Consider the following 12,600-nt stretch of genomic DNA (forward strand, 5'->3'; position numbering starts at 1 on the left):
TTGGCCTCTTCTCTCGTGTGACTAGTGATGGGACTAGAGGGAATGGCCTCAAGTTGCACCAGGGGAGATTCAGGTTGGACGTTAGGAAATACTACTTCTCTGAAAGGGTGGTCAGGCACTGGAATGGGCTGCCCAGAGAGGTGGTGGAGTCACCAACCTGGAAGTGTTCAAGGAATGTTTAGACGTTGTGTTGAGGGACATGGTTTAGTGAGAAGTATTGGTGATGGGTGGATGGTTGGACTGGGTGATCCTGTGGGTCTTTTCCAACCTTGGTGATTCTATGATTCTTCTGCTCTGCAATCATCCATTCCCTGATGGCTTGATCCCTAGCAGAGTGGGCTGATTGATGGGCTGCTGTACCATTCCCTGGAGAAGGGAGGAAGGATTTTGTTGCCCCAGTGTACCCATGTCATCTCAAGGCAACAAACTGGAAGCCCTGAGTAGAAAGGAGGGCTGTGATTTTACAGGAGGAATGACTGATAGCAAATATAGGAAGCATTATGCTGTCTCAGATTAAAGCTCTGTCTAGCCTAGCTCTTCTAGGGTAGAGGGTGCTAGTGTGCGTGCTGCTTACCCAGACATTCTTTCAGCATCCAAACATTTGCAGCTCCTGTGGTAGAAGTGGCTGTTGTACACTGAGCCACTTACAATACATTTTTATTCCATGAACTTGTTCAGTTTCCTCCTTAGCCTGTGTACACTCAGCACCCACAGTTTAAGTGCATAGTGTGCAAAAATACCTTTTTTCCTGGTTCTGATCCAAACACCAACTGCGAGCTCCATGCTGTGCCTCTGAATTCTGGCACTTCAAGAGGGAGTGGATGGGCATTTCCGGCTCCATGCTACTATAATTACTTGATTTTTGACTGAATCATACCCTTTACTCCTCTCCTAGGTCTTTTGTTTTTCCAGGATGAAGTTTTCTAGGACATTCAGCTGTTCCTTGTGTGCAAACCACTGTGTACCTTTGACCCTCCTTGTTGTTTTTCTCTGAACCTCCTCCAATTTCCACTATATCTTTTTAAAGATGTGGGGGTGGAAGAACTGCCAGGACTGTACAAAGTGTTTGTGATGCAAGCCCATCATGGCTTCATACAGTGGAAAATGTTGCTGAGTTAGCTTTTGGCTCTGCCACACTACTCTGAGCACCACTGCAGCCAGAGAAGGACAAGGAACTGTGGTGGGACTGGAATTTCTGGGAAAGGGCAAAGTGGTCCCAACAGCGTGGAGCCCTGTGCCAAGAAGACTCCATTAACCAGGTGGGCAGATTCATGGCAGATTTGTCTTGTAGGAGAAAAGGAAAGGGAGAACAGCCTTCAGGCCTCTGTTCCTTCTCTGAAAAAGCCAAAATCTCTCCAGTCTTTAAGCTGTGATGTACAGAGTATATGGGGTGGGTTCTCTGTGAATGGGCAAGGGAGTTAGCACCAAAAGGGCTGCTTGCCAAAGGGCATGGGCTGGAACAAGGCTGTCTGATAAAAGGAACAGCCTTATGAAGGGAAAAGAACTCGCAGATGTCTGGAGGGAGTGGAGGATAATTGCTTGTGAAGTACATAGTCTGTTAGGATGCAGTGCTGGTGCCTAAGAGAAGGACGTTCATACAGACAACCCAGGAAACAAGCTCTCTGTTGGAATGCTTTTCCAAAAAATGGGGGGAAAGATGAAAAAGGAAGAGAAGGGGAGGGGAAGGGAAGGAGAAAGGGAAGGGAAAGGGAAAGGGAAAGGGAAAGGGAAAGGGAAAGGGAAAGGGAAAGGGAAAGGGAAAGGGAAAGGGAAAGGGAAAGGGAAAGGGAAAGGGAAAGGGAAAGGGAAAGGGAAATGAAAGAGGGGGGAGGAGAGGGTAGGGGATGGAAGGAGAAGGGAAGAAAAGGGAAAAGTTGAAGAGAAGAGAAGGGAAAAGAGAAGAGAAGAGAAGAGAAGAGAAGAGAAGAGAAGAGAAGAGAAGAGAAGAGAAGAGAAGAGAAGAGAAGAGAAGAGAAGAGAAGAGAAGAGAAGAGAAGAGAAGAGAAGAGAAGAGAAGAGAAGAGAAGAGAAGAGAAGAGAAGAGAAGAGAAGAGAAGAGAAGAGAAGAGAAGAGAAGAGAAGAGAAGAGAAGAGAAGAGAGAAAAGTTTTGTTTGAGGTGTCTCTGCATTAATTTCTTTGATATCTTCTGAAGGAATCAAACTGCATTTTAATTTAATTTATTCCCCCTCATCCCTATCCTCCATGTAAAACATATGCTGAGGAGCTAAAAATCTGTTATCCAATGAATGCAACATCTTGATAGTTAACCTATGCAAAAATGCATAGACTAACTCATTCTAAAATAAGCAAGACTTTTGAAGATTGGACACTAAATATTTTCCCTGAGGTTCAGAGGCCTCAGAATACCAGGTCTCGGCTTCTGCTGATCCAGCTGTGTCATCTCTGACTTCAGTAAAGCCACACTAATACACTCCCTGTTCCTTTGCGCTGTTTTTGATTCATAGGTATACTGTTTGCCAAAGGCTTTAGCTCTGTGTTTGTGGCTCAGTTTATCAAAAGCAGAGCCAATGCAGGCAGTTGTAAGGGTGAGGCCACATGCTAAAATTTCAGAGCTTACAATTTCTGTTTCAGATTAAAAAGAGATTCACTCCTGCGTTTCTGTGTTTTGTTTTACAGATGGCAGGTAGCTCTTATTTACTTTAAAACATTTTTATATCTTCTCTTCGAGTGCTCAGAATACATGAAGGAGAAGTGGGAAGAGTTAATTCAAGTAGGAGAAGTTTTGAATGTAGCTGTGTGAAAAATGGACTAGAAAGTGTTTTATACATTTATCTTTGTTTCAACAAAGCCTATTTCTTTTTCATACTTCAAATGCATGAAAGAGGGTAGTCAACCTGAAATGGTTTATTTAATCCAAAATAGAACATCTTGGTTTTGGCCTGCTTAATCCTAATAAAAGAAATAAATATGAAGAGTCAGTCTCTAACTGAAAACATCTCCTAAACACCAATTTGAGAATGTTTCAGTTTGAGATAATACATCTAGGCTGTAAAAGAAATAAAATAAATAAATAAATAAATTTTAAAAAAACCTATTATTTCTGGCACCCAAAAAATCTTGTTTAAAAATAAGAAAAATCTGTTGCAGGGTGAGAGCAGAGAAGTCCACTCTCTGGTGCTTGCAGTTAGGTAATGACCAGATATACAGAGCAGGACTCTTCCCCAGCTGGAAGATCCAGAGGCACACACAATAAGACAGTTCACCAGGCCATGACACCTGCAGATAAGGCAAATTTGATGTTCTCGAGGAGCTGGGGCCTTTCAACCCATTGTTGGTGATCCCTGATGTTTGAATTGACCAAGCTAAGGCCCTCCAGGGGAGGTTGGTCTTAGTGGTATCATGGGGTTGAAGATGCCACTATGGAGCCTTGAGTCCTGGAACTCTGTGTCACCTTGGTGGCTCTCCCACCTGGTGTACAATTCCTACCTGGGACTATCTCTTGGGGTTGGCTGCTCAGTGTCCTAGCAGCACAGCACTGTGCTGGCTGGGCAGGCCTGCAGGGCTGAAACGTGGCTCTGCTGCCATGAGAAGCAGTGTTGGCCAATGCAGGCACCGAGGCTTCGGCACTGAGCTGCCTTGGACAATTATTTGCTGCCTGGAAGCCAGAAGAAATCTTGATTGAATCTAGCTCATAAAGAGTAACTCACTGAAAACTCCTTGAGTTACTTGCACACATTTTTCTAATAAATGAGCCATGCAAACACTTAACCCTATTATTACTTCTTAAGAGGAACATATTAATAGTTTACCTTTAGTAGCATGCTGATTGAAAGGTTATCTGTGGCACATTAAAGTTCATCACAAACAATTTAAAATCAAATAGATAATCAAAGGAGAACACAAATGGCAGGTGAGACTGGGAATAACGCTTCAGTAAACTTTCTGATTGTGCATTTAGAGTGGGTGAATGAGTATTTTCCTGAAAAAGAGTCTCAAGGAGACCTATGGATGTCCTTGGATTTGCAGGCAGGTTTCTGCCAGAAATGAGATGGGTTTGGTAGCACACTGGGTGCTGTCATAGGTTTGCTGGGCACCTTGGGCCCCGCAGTCCAAACCGCAGGGAATGGATTGATAAATTGTTCTGGAGAAAATCAGCTCCAGATCTTTTTTATTCATTTCCTTTTGTAATATAACCTGTGCTAGTCTTCTCTCCCTAGCTCAGAGCAACTTTCTTTTTAATATCAGAACTTGCATGCAACATGGAAAATCCCTGTTCTCCAGTTGTTTCCACGACAGATGTAGTAATGCAAAACCATGCCCTAAGTTTCTTACTGACCAGAGACTGTAAGCATGTTTTTCTGCTCTGCTTTTTCCCATCTATTACAGTCTTCCATCTTTTACAGCTTCTTTCCCTATTTTCCCCCCCTAGTATCTTCCTCACTGGCTGCCTGTGCACTGGGCACTTTCCTTACCTGCTTCAGGAGGGATGCTCTGCCTGCAGTGGGCAAGCAGAGCAGGAGGAAAGAGCATTGCCGAAATCCCAGTCCTGCTTGTGGCCATCGTAGGAGGGTTTCCACAGTAGCAGGGCAGAGGAAGACAGGAAAGCAGCTGTTGTAACAGAACCCAGAAGCCTACGTATGTGTTTTGTGTCTGTATCTGGGCACAAAGCACTGCGAGCCCTGGAGTGCTTGCCATCTCCCACTGCCTCACTGCTTTATCTTCGGCCTTCCCAATTAAGGAGACACTGGCTTAGGATCTCCAACAGCATATTAAAAAAAGAAAAAGAAAGAAAGAAAGAAAAAGAAGAGCTTGTTCTGGCTTTTGAGGCATGCTATGCAGTGTGGGAGCAGCAAACCCCTGGCGCAGCGGTTGCAGAAAGCAGAGCTGATTGCTGAGTCAGGCCCTTGATGAGCTGGCAGCGCCGCATCGGCCGTCTGGTATTCATTGTCGGCAACTTGCAGTCTCAACTTCCTACATCATCTCGTAATCCTCCAAAAGATGTGTTTCTCTGACTCAGAACTGAAGCGTGCTCTTGCTGCCTGGCTGGTGAATGTGTGCCTTTACCTGGAGCCATGAAGTGATCGCTACTGGATGATATCTGTCTGTCTTGCAGTTAAACTGTCTGCCATGGAGCATACTCTTATGTCTCCATCATAGACCTGTTGGAGAACATTTCTTGCAACCTAAACTGTACTCCCATTCTATAGAATCATAGAATCATAGAATCATAGAATCACCGAGGTTGGAAGAGACCCACAGGATCACCCAGTCCAACCATCCACCCATCACCAATAGTTCTCAATTAAACCATGTCCCTCAACACAATGTCCAAACATTCCTTGAACACCTCCAGGGTCGGTGACTCTATGGGCAGCCCATTCCAGTGCCTGACCACCCTTTCAGAAGTAGTTTTTCCTAACGTCCAGCCTGAACCTCCCCTGGTGCAGATTGAAGCCATTCCCTCTAGTCCTACCACTAGTTACACGAGAGAAGAGGCTGACCCCCAGCTCACTTCAACCTCCCTTCAGGTAGTGATAGAGAGCAATAAGGTCTCCCCTGAGCTTCCTCTTCTCCAGACTGAACAATCCCAGCTCCTTCAGCATCTCCTCGTAAGGCCTGAGCTCCAGACCCCTCACCAGCTTTGTTGCCCTCCTCTGGACACGCTCCAGGGCCTCGATGTCTGTCTTGCAGTAAGGGTCCCAAAACTGAACACAGTACTTGAGGCAGGGCCTCATCAGTGCTGAGTACAAGGGGACAATTACTTCCCTGTTCCTGAGGGCAACACTGTTTCTGATGCAAGCCAGGGTGTCATTGGCCTTCTTGGCCACCTGGGCACATGCTGGCTCATGTTCAGCCAAGCATCAGTCAATACCCCCAGGTCCATTTCCTCTATACAGTCTTCTAGCCACTCTGCCCCAAGCCTGTAGTGTTGCCTGGGGTTGTTGTGGCCAAAGTGTAGGACCCGGCATTTGGTCTTGTTGAACCTCATCCCATTGGCTTCAGCCCAGCTATCCAGCATGCCCAGATCCCTCTGTAGGGCCTCGCTACCCCCAGGCAGATCGACATTTCCAGCCAGCTTGATGTCATCTGCAAACTTACTGAGGGTGCACTCAATGTCCTCATCCAGGTCATCATTAAAGATATTGAAGAGGACAGGCCCCAGCACCAACCCCTGGGGAACACCACTCAAGACCAGTCACCAGCTGAATTTAACTCCATTCACCACCACTCTCTGGGCCCGGCCCTCCAGCCAGTTCCTTACCTAGCCAAGAGCATATCTGTCCAAGCCACAGACTGCCAGCTTCTGCAGGAGAATACGGTGGGAGACAGTGTCAAAGCCTTTGCTGAAGTCTAGGTAGACTACATCAACAGCCTTTCCTTCATCCACCAGATGGGTCACTAGATCATAGAAGGAGATCAGGTTGGTCAAGCAGGACCTGCCCTTCATGAACCCATGCTGGCTAGGCCTGATCCCTTGGTTGTCCTGCACATGCCACATGATCTCCCTCAAGACAATCTGCTCCATAACCTTCCCCGGCACCGAGGTCAGGCTAACAGGCCTGTAGTTCCCCGGATCCTCCCTACAACCCTTCTTGTAGATGGGAGTCACATTGGCAAGCCTCCAGTCTTCTGGGACCTCACCAGTCAAAAAGAAGCACTGATAGATGATGGAAGGTGGCTCGGCTATCACCTCCGCCAGTTCCCTCAGCACTCTCGGGTGAATCTCATCTGGCCCAATGGACTTGTGGCATTCTTCTCTCCCATTGCTCTATACATTATATTCAGCATGGCATAGAGGGGTGACATTTTTCTGCCACACTATCCCCACTGCTCTTGTCTTCTCTAGACTACATATTACGAGCTCTTTGGTATTCCCTCCAGAAGAAGTTTGCCTTGGCCTCTTTGTTTTCCCTTTGGGTCCCTCTGGTCGCTCAAGACCCATTGTGCTAGAAAACATTCTTTTTTTTCTTTCACAAGGAATGTATTTTCAGGGAGATCTTTTCACAGATGGTCAAAAGATCCCTTATACTGTTGGCCAGATCAAGATTACTTGTTACAAAAAAATTCTATTTTTCCTCATGTTCTTGGCATGGTCTATAAATTTGGGTGCCAGCTGTACATACAACAATTAATTAATGGTATTGGCATTAACAAGAATGAGAAAATAGGATGGCAAGGAGATCTCTAGGAAGAAAGAAGATTTCTAAATTGGTTTAACACGATTTTCATTATTTAAGATCTTTGTGTAGTAAAAGGTTACATGGTAGGACTTCACTTAAAGTAAATAGTTTCATCTCTGTGATCAAGGTATTCTGAGTTACTTCACTAAAAAATGTGTCCCTAGACTAGCATTTTGGATGCTTTAAATGAAGAATAACCAGCTTAAAAAGCACAGGTAGCTTTTGATTTCCTTTAAAACTAATGTTAATATCACAAGAAAGATAAGTGAAAGAGAGAGGAGAATTTTTCCCTTCCCTTCCCTTCCCTTCCCTTCCCTTCCCTTCCCTTCCCTTCCCTTCCCTTCCCTTCCCTTCCCTTCCCTTCCCTTCCCTTCCCTTCCCTTCCCTTCCCTTCCCTTCCCTTCCCTTCCCTTCCCTTCCCTTCCCTTCCCTTCCCTTCCCTTCCCTTCCCTTCCCTTCCCTTCCCTTCCCTTCCCTTCCCTTCCCTTCCCTTCCCTTCCCTCTTTGTTTTGTTTCCCTTAATTTCTTTTCTTATATTTCAGCATTCTCCTCAGCAGTGACTTATTGCCACTCTCATCTTTGCAGTCAAATGTTATCTCAAATAGAGGGGAGAAAAAAAGGAAAGTTCATTTAAATACTGTATAGATAAATGAAAGCCATCACCTCCTCCAATCTTGGGGATGTCTTTTTTGATCAAGCACTGCTGCTCTATTCTTTGCTGGTCCTAATTCATCCATACACTGAGTAGAAATAATGCCATTCAGGCTCACAGCATTGCAAAACAGTGGAAATACTCTGCAAACATTAGCTACAAAAATTACAGTGGGGGCATTTTCATTGCTAATTAAATAATCACCTTATGCAAAGTCAGTGTAAAATTACATCAAGTGTAAAATATACTTAGTAAAAGTCGTTACTACATTTATTACAGTTTTGCCAGAGATCATTTCCATTGAACTAGAATTAATTTTACGTCTTTTACATCCTTTCCCTAGATTGTCTTGCAGCACAACGCAGCAGTTAATTAGCAGCACAGATGACTGATTTTATTGCATGCTAACATAAACAGTTATGGAATTGTAAAGTTGAAGAGCACTCGTGTCTATATATTGCTACAGTAGCTATCATTTAGATGATAACATTTAGACACTAGGAAAATCAATCAGAAATAAGCACTAAGGAGACTAATTCCCAGTGATGTCTGGGTATTTCTTCTCCTTCTTCTCCATGGAAGCATGCACTAAAGTAGAGGCAATGGGTGTACTGCAAGCACTGCACTTCTTCCTCGGTCATTGCTTTTCCTTCTCCCACTCTGTTGTTATAAACTGTTGTGTGAAATCCTGTTCCAAAATTCTCCTTTTCCCATGGCACTTCAAGGAGAGTAATTGATCTCCTGGCCTTCTCCAAGGGGAACTTGCACTCACAGAGCAGGCTCTCCTCTTGTTGTTTCAGGAGAATTATTTATGGGAAGAGAGCTGAGGAAATAGGGTTATTACTAAGGACTTGGGAATGAAGGAAGATGAACAGAACTGGAGGCTGTAAATTAAATAAAGAATGAGACTGAAGGAAGAAAAAAAACAACCAACAACACAGCAAGTCACAGGACCCAGTGCTGCTCATGCTTCACACCAGTTTGTCACCACTGACAACGCTTCTGTGGAGCCATGTGGTGAGTTTCAGTCTGTGCTGTTGCCATACATAACGGATCTGAGTATAACTGCTAAATTGTCAAATTAGCATACACAAGGAATGACCTCTAGCTGAAGGTAAAAGATCCGGATCTCATTACGCAGAATTCAACAGAGCTACAGTGATATTAGTGGGGACATATTGTTGGTAGGTGGACAGTTGGACTGGATGATCTTGGAGGTCTCTTCCAACCTTGGTGATTCCGTGATTCTATGATATGGCTTGAGGAGTTTTGCTGTGTTATCATTTTCTGGCATGATGAAAAATTGATAGCTGTGCAAGCAGTTACTAACCCTGCTTCAATGCTTTATGTATGGCTTAGTACTTTATGGGGGAAAAAATACTGTGTATGCTTCTTTTGATTCAGTACAGCAACACCCATTAGATTGTCCCCATGAGCTGGATTTGTGCAGCCAGAAAAATGAACCTGTATCTCAGTTTGGTTTTAGGTGCTGCAAAATCTATGACTGAATCTCAGTCTCAGTATTTTGCTCCTGTGATTCACAGAATGGCTGCCCTCTGCACTCAGCAGCCTTCAGCCTGGTCTCCTTGTCTGGAACGGACAGATGAACAGATACCTCTGGGGAGTAATGTCAGGGTTAGATGTGCATTCATGGAGCCTGTTACTGACTGTTTTGGAAACCTGCTGTAACCTGGGTACTGTTTCTTTTATAGATAACAACTGATCAGTATATCAGAAATGGCTATAACAAGCAATCCAAATACAAATGAACAACAAAGAGGCCTTTCGGTATCTAAAGGGGGACTGTAAGAAGGAAGGGGACAGACTCTTTAGCACGGTCTACTGTGGTAGGACAAAGGGAAATGGCTTCAAACTAGAACAGGGGAGATTTAGATTGGATATAAGGAAGAAGTTTTTCATAATACGGGTGGTGAGGCAGTGGCACAGGTTGCCCAGAAAGGTGGTGGAAGCCCCATCCCTGCAGATACCCAGCGTCAGGCTGGATGGGACTCTGAGCATCTGATAGAGCTGTAAGTGTCCCTACAGGGAGTTGGACTAGATGGCCTTTAGGGGTCCTTTCCAACTCAAACAATGCTGACTGCCACTTACCTGGGTGATTGATTTTTTTCATCTGGAAGTGCCTTTCTCCTCCAGTGTTTGGCTGAATCACTTCCTCAGGATTTCTTTTGATTATTTGAGCCTCTTTTTGGCCAAAACATTTTTTTGCTTCCTGTAGCATTTCAGATAAATGAGATTGTACTGAGAGAAAAGCAGAACTAACACCATTCCAGTGTAGAATTTCTTGGCTCCATAACTTGTCTTTACTCACTTAAGAGACTCTCCAAGTAACAGCACATATAACATAACCTTGTAATACGTGTATTGTTTCCAGTGTTCTTTCTAATGGCAATGCTGTAAATTGAACTAACCGTTTGGTCATGTTTTAATAATTAACACTTTAACACAAAAGACTCTTTTTGGTATCCTGTCATTGAGTGAAGTTTCAGAGGTGATTTAAAAAGTCTGTTTTGTCAATCTGCTGTGTAGTTGCAAGGAGAGATATTATAAATTAAACCTAGTGGGCCATTTTTTTAAAAAAAACTTATATTGTTTTTAAAAGGGCCTCAGCCTAGGCTTAGTTTGTGCCTGTGCTACAGTAGTGGTGTGATACGTATGATTTTACTGCCTCTCTGCAGCAATCCTGCCACACCACTTGCTGTTCTTGTCATAGCTGCAGGCAGAGGGTCACATCTCCAGAGCTGCAGACACAGCCCTGCTGCCAGCTGCGACTGCCTGAGGTACGGCCACTTACACTCTCTGTCTCCTGACTTCATGGGAAATACAGTGGTTAGGTAGGCTTGCTATACGTTTGAGTCTGAGGTGCAGGTCCCAGCAGAGACCTGAGCCTCAGGCAGGTTTCCAGCTCTAAAGGTGTGGGACTACTTACTTGTGGGTGGGGGTCTGTTGTTGACCAAATTTGGGTCCCAGATATACCCAGCAAGTATAGAAAAAGTCTGCTTTTGTCTTCCAAGTGGGCAACGTTTCCCTATTTGTCTTTCTTTTCAGAGAAAACCAAGCCACCAGCTATTGGGTTCTTCCTCTACCCCAAATTAGCACTACATGAATGTGCACTGAGGAGTGACCCGATCTAGTTGCTAGGAATTGCATTCCCATGCTGCGAGCAGGGCATTTTTAACAGATAGGATGCCAATGCAGACCTTGGGATGCTTGCCTAGTGCCTTATTTTAGCATAAGTGTTTTAGCATAGCAAAGGGAACCATATCTTGAGATTCCTCAGCACTGCTTTATCTAAGATATGTTCATATCACTGCATGTCAGGCATGTACCTGAAGGACCTAAATTAAGATGCAGTTCTCCTTAGCTTTGTATCAGTAGTCAGCTGGGGAAAAACGTGCTCCTACTCTTGTTTGCCCTCTGGAAAAACAAAGAATCCACTGTATAAAGAGAGTCTCCCTTCCTCATGATGAATACCTGCTGTAGGTGCTGGATACTCATACTTGCTTCTGTGATTGATCAGAAATGACATTTCTTTGCTTGTTGTATGTTCACAAGACATAAAATCTACTTTGTGCAGCATCTGCTGTGGTTTTCCATTGCCAGCATCTGTGTCTCTTCCTCCTCCCTGTTGTTTTACTCTCAAGAGACCTCTGAGGTAGGTTTATGCTCCATGGTCAAGTGCTCTGCAGAGATGCCTTGAGAACAGAACACAGTGGTACTGGATGTAATCTAGAAGAGTGTCAATGAATGGGGACAGAGCCTGCATAAAGCTGTGTGTGCTTCAGGTGTCTGTCACCAATACATGTGTCCTGAGAAGGTCCCAAAAGCATCCTAACAAAGTGAAGATGGCAGGCCAGACAAAATGGGTGTTTTGATGAGAAAATGGGAAATAAAATAAAATCCCGCTGAGGACAATGGTGTGTTGCTGACTGGTATACTACAGAGAAGTAACAGCTTATGAAGAATTTAATCCAGAAGTAAACTATCGACAGGGACCACACCCACAACATGAACCTAAATTGCCAAATAACCCACTCCCCTTACGAAATAAACATACAACCACAATGCCGCAATGAAATGGAAAAAGCAATTTTGCCCAGAGAATATTGTTCCTAAAGGCACACAGGGCAAAGCTCAGAGCCTACCACACCCAAAAGTCAGGACAACAGCAAGAAGTAAAATGCCAGAAAAATAATGCAATCTAGTAAAAATAAAAATACACACACACAAATTATTTCTCTTCTTCCCACCCTCCCTCACTTCCTTCTGCTTCTTGTCCTAAGCAGATTTCCAGATAGCTGCTGAGCTGTATGGAATCTGTAAAGAGAAATCCAGATCCTGGGCATGTACAGCACCCCTGCTCTTCGAATCCAGCCCTGATCCCTTAGCAAGCACCCCAGCACCTCATGCTTAGCTGATAGCCAGGAAAAGAGTACTGAGTGCTCTGAATGTTTGAATGAGTCATGTATACCTCCATGCTTTTTTCAGCTGAAACTTCAGCTCTCAGCTCTCCTGCAACCATTCCCTGTTACTCATCCATTCCTGTTTATGTCGTTCTCTCACAATAATTGAGCACCCTGCTTAAATGTAAGTTAGGTTTTGTTTGTTTTGGTTGTTTGTTTTTCCAGTCAGGCAGGAATCTTCTTCTGTCTCTGTATTAATAATTTGTTACTGCTGCTTTCAATGTGTAAGCAGTCAAAACATTCTTCTTGGTTGGGACTTCTAGAGGTGCCTAATCCTGCATATATTTAGATGAGCAATACAATTCCCATTAGCTTCAACAGGAA

The 12,600-nt window shown here is 44.2% G+C and overlaps 1 long non-coding RNA gene across 1 annotated transcript; it reads left to right on the forward strand.

Moving 5' to 3' along the window:
- The first annotated feature begins 1,075 nt into the window (after positions 1 to 1,075).
- LOC124417458 lies at positions 1,076 to 10,642 on the forward strand. The gene is made up of 3 exons (XR_006932264.1): positions 1,076 to 1,259; positions 8,596 to 8,812; positions 10,492 to 10,642. It is a non-coding gene; the product is annotated as an uncharacterized LOC124417458 (long non-coding RNA).
- The last annotated feature ends 1,958 nt before the right edge of the window (positions 10,643 to 12,600 follow it).

The sequence above is a fragment of the Gallus gallus genome, chromosome 1 (assembly GCF_016699485.2).
Source record: "Gallus gallus isolate bGalGal1 chromosome 1, bGalGal1.mat.broiler.GRCg7b, whole genome shotgun sequence".
NCBI lineage: Eukaryota > Metazoa > Chordata > Aves > Galliformes > Phasianidae > Gallus > Gallus gallus.